Here is a 10,862-nt window from a genome sequence, read left to right on the forward strand (position 1 = left end):
AGCTCCTAGCGGGTCAGTAATGTAAGTCCCGAAGCAGGAAAAATACCTTGTTTGAGTTGTTGCGGAAGGCGATACGTAGGCCAACAAGTATCCCATGTCGGCCAATTTGGTGCTAGTGCATGCTATAAAGTATAAGCAGTCCCGTTTGGGTAACTACACGCTATCTCCCCTACCGGTGATGGTCCTAACTTGACAATGCATGCAATCTTCGATCCCTGGGCAAGTTAGATGCCTTGGGTAGGTACAGCCTTTATACCCTTAGTGTCATCGGAAATCTACGACCCACATGCGGATACTGACCACGGTGTGTATCTGACGACTATAAACCTCTCCGACTACATCCTCCTCGGTCCATAAACCCAGAATGTTCCCAAGGCTGCTGTACACTCATGGTGTAATCTGCTGATGCGAATTTGATCGAGTGCGGTTGCAAGTCCGGCTGAGAAGAAAGTGCTAGCAAACTCCACGTCAACTTCCTATATGTCGGTTCAACTATCTCGAAAATGCTGAAATGGGGCGTCTCGATGTATGGCGGACTACAGTTGCAAGTCCAGTGATCTCTAATGCTGGCGATCTATCCTTTGTTTCCCAAATCTTTGTGCCTCGTAGGCTGGTATCTCTGCTTTGGAAGGTGGGCTGCCCTTGAAAAAGTAGGAATCTATGGTCTTGCGGTGGTCTAATTTGGCTGAACTAGTCGGTGCGGTAGCTTGGCGATCGAGAGGAAGAGGAACCATCGGTCGCCTCCTCTTATAAACTCGATCCGCAAATGCAGTGGACATAGTACTTGAAAAAGAAATTTTTAGTACTAAGGATCAGCGAAATTCAGCGTATATGACATAAAATGGACAAATCGAGCGATTTAACTTGATAAAATTAAACGCTCAATGTCGAAAAAATTCAATCCACAATCATGACCAATTCTAACCAATTAAATTTTCAATTCATCCACATGGAGTTTAACCGCCATAAACCATCCTGAGGCAAACTAACATCTTTGATATAAAACACATTCAACGAGTCAACTATATGTGGAGCCTATTGTTTAGCGCCAACAATAATAATAAAGAGGAAAAATAAAGAAGTAATCACAATCATGAATAATGGTAGAAGAAAAAGCGGAAAATATGAGCAAGTTAGGTATATAAACTAGAATTAAAGAAAATAAAAGAAAATTAAGCACAAACATGAATGTAAATGCATGCACCAAATAATAAAATAAGGAAATAAACTAAAAGAATTAAAACACAAATTCGAACCTAGACAAAACATAAATTCGAACTAATATCAAAATAAAAAAATATGGAAAATGAAGTTGGAGGATACTTACTTGACAAATGCAATATCCAAAGCCTTCGAGATGAGAAATAAGAAGTGAGAGAGTAAGAGAGGAGAATTGCTAAAACTAAAGGGAGAGCAAAATTTTTGGCCATTTGAAGTGGAAGTGGTACATATAGAGAGTGTCTGAACACGCTGTGTTCACCAACGAGTAGTGTTCATGAACACGATCTGGATATCGGAGGCCGTGTTAAAGCGAATTTAAGCGTCTTTGACTTACCAACCGAGAACACGCTCGTGTTTATGGAACGCAGGGGCGTGTTAGGAACACGATCGGGCATAAATGCCCGTGTAGCCTCTATGAGCGTATTCATCTTAATTTGATTTTCTTGATTAGAACACGATGCATGTTAATGAACCTGATCTTGAACACGCCCGTGTTGATCTCAGAAAATGTAAAACTTACGATTCGGCCCTTTCTCACTCTTTCTCACTGTCACGTGATAAGTCCTCAACTCATACACTCGACATAAATAAAACTTACGAAACAAGCATAAAATCTAATCAAACTAAGTTCACAATAAAGGGTAAATTATTAAAATTGAAAAATAGAATTTGGGGTGCCTCCAAAGCGTTTCTTTTATGTGATGAGTCTTCTTGGTGGACGCATGGTGAAAAGCAAATAGTGGGGATTGACCATCCATCCTTCTTCCAAGCAAATGGCTTCAAGTATCAAGCAGAGGATAATGCGTCAATTTCCTCTTCCGAGCTATCAAGCGAAATTTGCCTGATGGGCAAAACTTCGCTCCTCGTATAATTGCGCGTAGTCATAGCTCTAGGGGCTCTTCCAATTTGAAAGCTGGAATTTCACCAATTGGAAGGATCGGCGATTAGGCAATTTCTTGGGGAATGTCGATGGTTTTCTCTAGTCCTTGGCTTGGTTCACTTGCTAGAAGAAACTCGAGCTCCTCCGAGACTTCTTCATTGGATAACTCGTGCTCATCTTCCATCATGAAGGGACTTATGGAAAATCCACCAAAAATTCCTCTAGCTGCAAAGCTTTCGGCATCATCAGTATATGTTCTGTTGGTAGTCTTTCGGAGGGATCATGTTTGCCTCTTCCTTTTACAGTTCTATCTCCATGTTCAAAGAGTCTCACGCATGAGCATCATCGTCAAATATAATAGATAACCCGGAAAAATTCTCACGAACTCAAAGTGATGGCACTCAAGTGTTCCTCGGATTCGATGGCGTCGATGGAGTTCCCAGTTGCTCTTGACTAGTAACTTGAAGATTAAGCCTACTTGATGCTCTACGTTGTTAATCGAGGCTTGTTGATCTTCAAGTATCCTCTCTGTTTGTTGGAATCTATCCTCGAGACTTGCAATAAACATACGTCATGACTCCTCTGACATTAACTATTCACCTTGAGTTGATGGTGCAAGATTAAATTTGTTGAAATTCTAGTGGTTCTTGGCCATCTAAGCTCCATCAAAGGGTGAATGAATGTTGAACTCTTGATTGTAGGTGCTTCCATCACGAGTCATTTGGCCAACTTCCGTATAATTCCACTGTTCATAGCTATAAGAACAATAAGCAACATCACTATATAATGGACAATCATTACTCGAATGTAAACCATAACAAAATTCACAAAAAACTTGGGATGAAAGGATAGGAGTGGAGAGTTGGTCGGTAGCCTATAGCTTGATTCCACTCGAGCTTCTAAAGATGCAGGTATCCCAATTTTAGCACTCTCTTGGTTCTGATCCCATTTACCAGCGTGTCATACAAAGAGTTTGAATTTAACATTGAACCTCCTTATCACTCACTACGAATCATAAACTTAACTAAATAAATATGTACAAAAAAAATAGAAATAAATAATAAAAATGGCTAAATTAACAAATGGCAAATTTCACTATAGTTTTCAAACATTCCCGGCAATGGCAAAACTTGATCAAGTCTCCTTTTCCCTTGATTCCATTTCGGAAAACCCTTAGAGAGAGAAATATTAGGGTTTGGGACGTTCTCCCCGCTCCCTTTCTTTCCTCTCTTCTTTCTTTTAATTAGATTCCCCTTGTCGCGCCAACACGGCGTGTTGATGCCGTGTTCCCAACACGAGGTGGTATTATGCCGTGTTACTCTACGTAGTGCGTGCTCCTAAAAACTTCTTTTTCTTTGATGTTTGATGCAACCAACACGGTAGTGTAGGTGCCCGTGTTAGGAACATGGCGGTGTTGAAATCAACACGGCCACTGTTTAGCTTCCTCATGCACATACTTAGCTTGTTTAGTGACTTTGATGTCCAATTATGCTCCAATTCTTCCCTTTATCATTCTTTGACTTCTTTTGGACCTAATGCACACAGAATAGGCAGCATAGGGTGAGTGTTAGGACCAATTCACATCAAATGTCCATAAAATCAATCTTAAAACCCTATTTAGATGTGTGTATTTTATGCACATCGGACTCGTTGTGCTAGTTTGGTTACGTGTCGAAAGAACTTGCGATTTCTTTCCTTACTCGAGATTGAAATCCTATCTATGTTCTCATTGTTCTTTTCTTTTGTTCTTTTATTTTTAATTTATGTCTTGTATGATGGTTTAGTTTTATTTTGCGAGCATAAACAAGAGTATTGAATTAAAGTCGTGGAAAGCGACAATCATAGAAACCAATCCAATGCTTGGACAAATGTGATGAAAGAAAATTAATTGATTGAGCATTAATATCATTCTTTAAGTGATAGTGGACAAATCATTTTAGAGGGGAAAGAGGAGCCTTGAGAATCGAGACATGCCTAAATATTACGATTCATGATTTGCACCATTAGGATCTTCATCATTCCTTATTTCTCTAGGCACGAGGACTCACGATGGCGGAAGGATTAACATAACCTATATCGAAGGATTAATGCAGGCTAAACCGACTAACAATCTATAGGCAATTGCACCTATCGGATGTAATCTAGCTATGTCAAGTATCAATGTAAGTATCCTCACGGAATTGAGAGCTACTACTACTATGCTATTCCTATTATCTAACTTGGTCGAAAAGTGGTCAAGATCATTAGCTAAAAATAATTGAGAATGCAAATGAAAACTAAATTTCAACAAAGAGAATGAAGGTTTGAAAAGACAATGGGATGAGTTACCCAGTTGGGGATCCCTTTAGCTAGCCCGACTTAAAAATAATAATTTATGAATTCATTAATTAAGAATTGCGATTTGTGGATAATTTCTTAAATGAATTGGCCTCTTTCTCGAGTTAACCAATTCCTAATCCTAAAGATCTAAAGTTGGAATCTTTTCCTAACAATTGATTTTAGAATAGCATTAATCTCTAAATTATTATTAATAAGAATGTCTAGTTCTTATTCCGATTAAGTTATTACACTTATCTTTAAGATGCAAATAACTTAATCACACAAGCGATTGTCCAAACTCAATTGAATTTCTCAATTACTAAGGAGTTCTCAAATTGATTCAACAGTGAAGAAGAAACAATAGATTTTATTATACTTGAATGAAAACTACAATCTTTGATCAACAATTCAATCAATTAAGCATAAAACAAGCCTAGCATGGCTACATATCACCTCAGAATGGGTTTAATAAGAATAGTTACACATGTTCATGATTAAACTAATACAAGAATCAAATAAAAAGTAAACAATAATCCAGAAAGAACATGTACACCCTTTTCTCGAATGGTGGAAATGCTATCCCCTCTTGAATAACTCCAAATCCAATCTCTACATTTGAAGATCTCCTATTTCTTTCCTTTGAATCTTCAATCCAATCCTCAAGAATAGCTATCACGGATGATGTTGAAGTAGAATTAAATCTCTGTTTTTCTCTTTTTGATCATCTAGAATGTTGCTCTCGAAGTCACATCTTGAATACCATAAAGTTCTCTCCCTTAAGAATCCCCTCTTTCTTTCTTTTTCTTTTCTTTTAAATTAGGCTTGAAATTCAACATGGTTTGGATTTGGGTCATGTTGACCAGCCGGCTGGATCCATGCCATGTTGGGCTAAATTTGTACATCTAGCCTTCTAAATGCCTGACTTGGATTTGGGGCTGTGTTGCTTAGCATGGGCATGCTCCTAGGTCGTGTTACTCTCGGGAGCCGTGTTGCAAATTGTTTCTTCTAGCCATGGGTAAGGAATTTCAACACGCCTTTGATCTAACAGTGCTTCTTAGCTTAGCAGGCGTGTGAGGGCACATTAAACAATCTACTGCGCTTGGAATTCGTATTCTTCTCGATTTTGGTATGATTTCTCTCTAACTTCAGAGTATATTAAACTATCAAACCTAAGGTATTAGAGCTAGAAGCGCCATAATTTAGAATGGATTCTAAATTGATAACTCGGTTGAACACCACAAATAATGAATTGCTTGATAAGTTCAAATTAGCTCTAAACAAGAACTAAGAATAGAGTGTATACTTATAAAATATATTAATCATCGGTCAGTGAACTTCAAAATTCGTACTAGGCTTTTATAGTCTTTAGAAAACCCTAATTCTAAGCTATTAAGGAATACAACTCAAATGGGATAAAGATAAACATCCTAACTAAAAGACATAGCGAAAATAAAGTCCTAATATTCCTAAAATACTATGTAGGCTGCTCATTAGGAGTAAGAATCCCTAGTTTCTTTAAGTCACACGCATGGGCCATCTTTGGTCGAGCTAATTAGGCCTAAACTCCTTATGTGCTCCTTTATGCGCATTAAGCCGATACTAGATTCATTCAAGCCCAGTAAAGTGAATTATATTAATGAGCCTTGATATTGAGTCCAACTCTTCAAGCTTTGATGTGTGTAATGCTATAATGCTAAAGGATGACTACATACTTACGATGCAGGTGTGACAATTCTCCTACCTTATGAAGTTTCATCCTCAAAATTAAACAAATTAGGTATTGGTTTCTCATATCCTCCTCCAGCTCCCAAGTTGCTTCATCATTTTCATAATGTTTCCATAACACTTTCACTAAAGGAATAGTCTTATTTCTTAACTCTTTAACTTCTTTAGCTAAAAATGGCAACCCGGTCTTTCCACTTAAGACAAATTATCTTTTGGTTCTAAAGGTTGAGATTGTAAAATATGAGTAGGATCACTCCTATACCTTCTTAGCATAAAAGCTGGGAAACATCATGGAATTGAGATAATTCTAGAGGTAAAGCCAATCTATAAGCTAATAAACCAATCCTCTCAATCACCTCAGATGGACCCAATATACGGGGGCGCCTTCCCTCTTTTACCCATTTGTAGTTGATGTAGATGATTCTATGCATGTTTATTAAGCATTTATCGGTCGTTTATTCATGTATTTGAGTCATATTTATTCCTGTTTGGTCGCGCTATGGTATGTTTATGAAATTTTCAGGTTTTGAGGCCCTTTCGATAGAGATTGATTGATTCTGGGCAAAAACCAAGCTATTTGGATGATTTCTGGCGTATTAGATGCTTATCGAGTCCCGATTCCTTGTTGGCGCTATGAGTTTTGAGGCTTTTACGACCTTCCTTGGACAATTTCAGAAATTTTGCATTTCATGGAGGTTAGTGCACATTGCCGCGGACCATGTACGGATCGTGGAATGGGCCATGTACAACGAAGGCGATTCTATCTATAAATAGAAGCGGCGTGCAAAATGGGATGGGGTTCCACTTGATTTCTAGACTTCCCTACATGCGACCCTCACTTCGCACCTCTGTTCTTGACATTTGGGAGACCAATGTCGGTTTAAAGGATTGATTTGGAGGATTCAAGCAAAGATTGAAGTTTTAGGCGATTGGCCAAGGACATCCGAGATCCATACATGAGGCTGGTTTGGAATTGGCACTTGCGACATTCCACTCCGATTCAATGGGCGAAGGCGGTTATATGTTTCATTTTCTTTTACATTACTTATTTGCTTTTGTATTTGTTTCTTTCATTATGAGTAGCTAGAATTTGCCGAGCGCATTGGGGTTTATCTTTGTTGATGGTTTGTGTTTAAATATTGGATTTTTATACGCCATTTTGTAATCTTCTTCTTGTTTAGCAATAAAATTTGACTCAATTAATTTGAGGCGTTAAATTAATTATCTTTTGGGTTGTTTCTTGACATTTGAAATGCTTTTACAACTAGAAATTAAATAGTAAGAACTACGTAGTTAACACTTGAGATAAGGTTAATTCACTCGCTAGGATTAAGAATTAACAACCCTTAATAGTTCTAAATCACACTTAATGCTAATCTGTAATTGCTCGATGGGAAGAGATTCCATTAGATTCTGCGGATTTAGGAACTCGATGAGCTCGAGAGAGGGAGGGAGTTCGATTCGGGATTTAGGCATGGGTAGCAAGATTGGCGATTTATTAAATCAGCACGAGAATTCCATCGCTTAGGTCCCTTTAGGTTTGCTTCTTTATTCACGGTTGTCTTTCGATTGTTAGTTGTTGTTGTTCCTCTATTTGCATTCATAAGCATTAGTTAATTAATTTAGACTTCTCACACCTTATTTGGATTAAATAACATAGCGAGCGAGTGGTAACTTTAGGTTTACGAGATCTCAGGGATCGACTTTGATACTCACTAGTGCTAGGCCGGTCGATAGGTTCAACTTGCCTTAAGTGTAGGTTGCATAAGTAGCCCACCAAGTTTTTGGCGCGTTAGAATCGATAATGGTGAACTAGAGTGAATTGTTTTGTGTTAATTTAGTCATTATTTATTTATTCATTTATTATTCATTTTTCTTTTCTTTTCTTTTATTTATTTTATTGTTTTTGATTGATTGGTGGTTGTTTGGTTGCCGGTTTGGGGTAGTATATGACCGGGAGCTCTAACTCGATCCTATAGCACCCTTACTCGGCCGGGCTCTCTCAGTTATTGAGATGGCGGTTGCGGGTAGTTGAAGCGGGGAGGGCCGGAGTTCTGATTCGAGTTCAAAGGCCCGAGGCGATGGAGAACCCTCAATCCCAGGCCGATGAGGATCAAGGGCGATGTCACGAGTTTGCTCGACCATCTCACGGATGGGACGAAAACTAGTATAGTGGGACTACTTTGTAGCGGCCAATAATTTTGAAATAAAAGCCAGGCGTGATCTAGATGATCCGATTAGGCGTGCGATTTGGAGGATTGCCCGGTGAGGATCCCAATGCACATATCTCTAATTTTTGAGATTTGTGACACATTCGAGATAAGCGGAACAATAGGTAAGCGCCATTCGGTGAGATTATTTCCGTTTTCCTTGAGAGACGGAATCTAAAAGATGGTTGCAATCCCTTCCCGTGAAACAATTACTACACGGAGGCGTTGGCTGAAAAAATTTTATATAAGTATTCTCCTCCTGCTAAAGCTGCTAAACTTAGAAATGACATATCTTCTTTTATGCGGTTTGATGATGAAAGCATGTCTGATGCATGAGAGAGGTTTAAAGATCTTTTGAGATCTTTGCCCATATCACGGATTGCTAGTGTGGATGCGAGTTCGGACTTTCTATAGCGGGTTGAACCTTGCAGTGAGAGCTGAGATGGTGGATCTTTGCGGTAGGGCACTAAGCGATGGGCGGCGGCGGGCTCGGAACACGATAAAGGAAATGGCCATGAACAACTTCTCGGTGGCAATCCTCTAGGGCCGACCGGGGAAGATAGGGAGTGGTCAACCAAGTGGACTCTCTGACCTTAGCGGCTTAGGTGGAGCTTCTAGCCAAGAAGATTGACCAACTCTAGATGCCGGTTCATCACGGCGAACATTGGTGCGAGTTTTGTAGTGGCCAGCATTCGGTGCAAAGCTGTCTGCGGGAGAGTATATTACTTTATCCTCTACTACTTTTCCATCTAATTACGCTATGTCTTGATTTTGAGCGGGTTGACTATCGGGGAATGCCCGAGGCGACAAAGCGATCCTTGACAATACATACAACCCTAGGTGGCGCAATCATCCCAACTTGATTGGAGGAACAATAACGCTCGGGGTCCACACAGTTTCGGAGACTTCATCGATGGCCATGATGGCGATCTGCTGGGCCCGCCTGAGCTCCTCCTCTACCGGAAAGAAGTCAAATTTAGAGGAGCTTATGATGAAGTTTGTGACATCTGCGGAGATGAGGTTCTACCAAGCCCGATAGTGCGCTTAGGAACCCGGCCGGGCCTCGATTGAACTTGGAGACCAAGATTCACCAAATTTCTAAGATGTTGTCGGCCAGAGCGTGAAGCGCTCCATAGCACCACTAAGTCTAACACGAGGGGAGCACATGAGCGTCATCACTTTGCGTTCGGGGAAGTTAGTTTAGCTCCTTTTAAGCTTTGTTTTTATGGCGCCCACTATTGATGTGCGGTTGAGGCGGCGGTAAGGTTAGGAGACACGAGGGACAAAAGGTGAAATCAATTCTAGTCGGGGAATATCAGCCTAAGATTCCTTATCCTGCTAGAGCTAAACAAGCGGAGAGGCGAAGAGCGGTTCAATAAGTTTTTAGATATTTTTAGACAAGCTGCGTATTAACTTGCCTTTTATTGATGCATTGGGCGGATGCCAAAGTATGCTAAGTTCTTAAAGGACATACTTAGCGGAAAAGGAAGTTGGAGGAGGTCGCCTATGTTCGAACGAGTGCTCGGTGTTTGAGCAAGTTGCGGAGAAGCGTCACGATCCGGGAGTTTCACTATTCCACCGCACTTTAGGTAATTTGTGTGTTGATGATGCATTAGGCTGATTTGGGGGCTAGCATAAATGCTCATGCCCACTAGTTTTTCAATAAGCTAGGTTTGGGGAGGCAAAATCCACTAGGATGTTCATTCAATTAGGCGGCCAGATTACATTAAGCTTCTAGGGGAATTGTGGAAAATGTGCTAGTTAAGGTAGATAAGTTCATATTTCCTATGGACTTTGTAGTTTTGGATATGGATAATGAGCATGGTGTACCATTAATTTTTGAGAGACCTTTCCTACGCCACGGTAGAGCTAAAATAGGCGTATTTGGGGGAAGTTAGAACTTAATGTAGGGGATGAGCATGTCCTTTTAGTTTACCCTCATTTGATAGTTCTTCCCGCAGAGCCATATTCATACCATTTGTAGTATTGATGGAATTGATCCTGCATGTAATACACAACCACAAGATGTACAAATGGATGATGTTATACATGTTTCTTCCCTGTTAGTATGTGTTATTCATTTGAAAAAAACAACTTGTATCGATATGAGACTTTGTGCTATGATAGACTGAGAAGGGTAGTTGCAAGTTGTTTTTGATACATACGACACTCATTTTACCACTTTTATTCATTCCACCATTCTTTCTACCATTATTACTTTGGAAATAATATACGTTTATCTTGCATTTCATTTTGGATCAATTTGCATATATTCAGCTAAGTTACTAGATTTTTCATAGATGCTCCCTTGATCCAAATGATACATATCATTTTACTATTCATCCTGCGTTTTGTTGTTGCGGGAGTAATTAAAAAATAAATAAATAATAATAATAAATTTAGAATAAGGGTTTAGTTCGGGCATCATCTTATTATTAGAACAACTTAGTGTTTAATTTTGATCTGATGTTTGATCCTTGGCTATATTCTTGCATTACGTATAATTT

The 10,862-nt window shown here is 39.4% G+C and overlaps 1 non-coding gene across 1 annotated transcript; it reads right to left on the reverse strand.

The window, feature by feature from the left end:
• Positions 1-8,628: 8,628 nt before the first annotated feature.
• LOC125369369 lies at positions 8,629-8,736 on the reverse strand. Its single transcript, XR_007214922.1, has one exon. It is a non-coding gene; the product is annotated as a small nucleolar RNA R71 (small nucleolar RNA).
• Positions 8,737-10,862: the final 2,126 nt, after the last annotated feature.

Source organism: Ricinus communis, chromosome 2 (assembly GCF_019578655.1).
Source record: "Ricinus communis isolate WT05 ecotype wild-type chromosome 2, ASM1957865v1, whole genome shotgun sequence".
Taxonomy (NCBI): domain Eukaryota; kingdom Viridiplantae; phylum Streptophyta; class Magnoliopsida; order Malpighiales; family Euphorbiaceae; genus Ricinus; species Ricinus communis.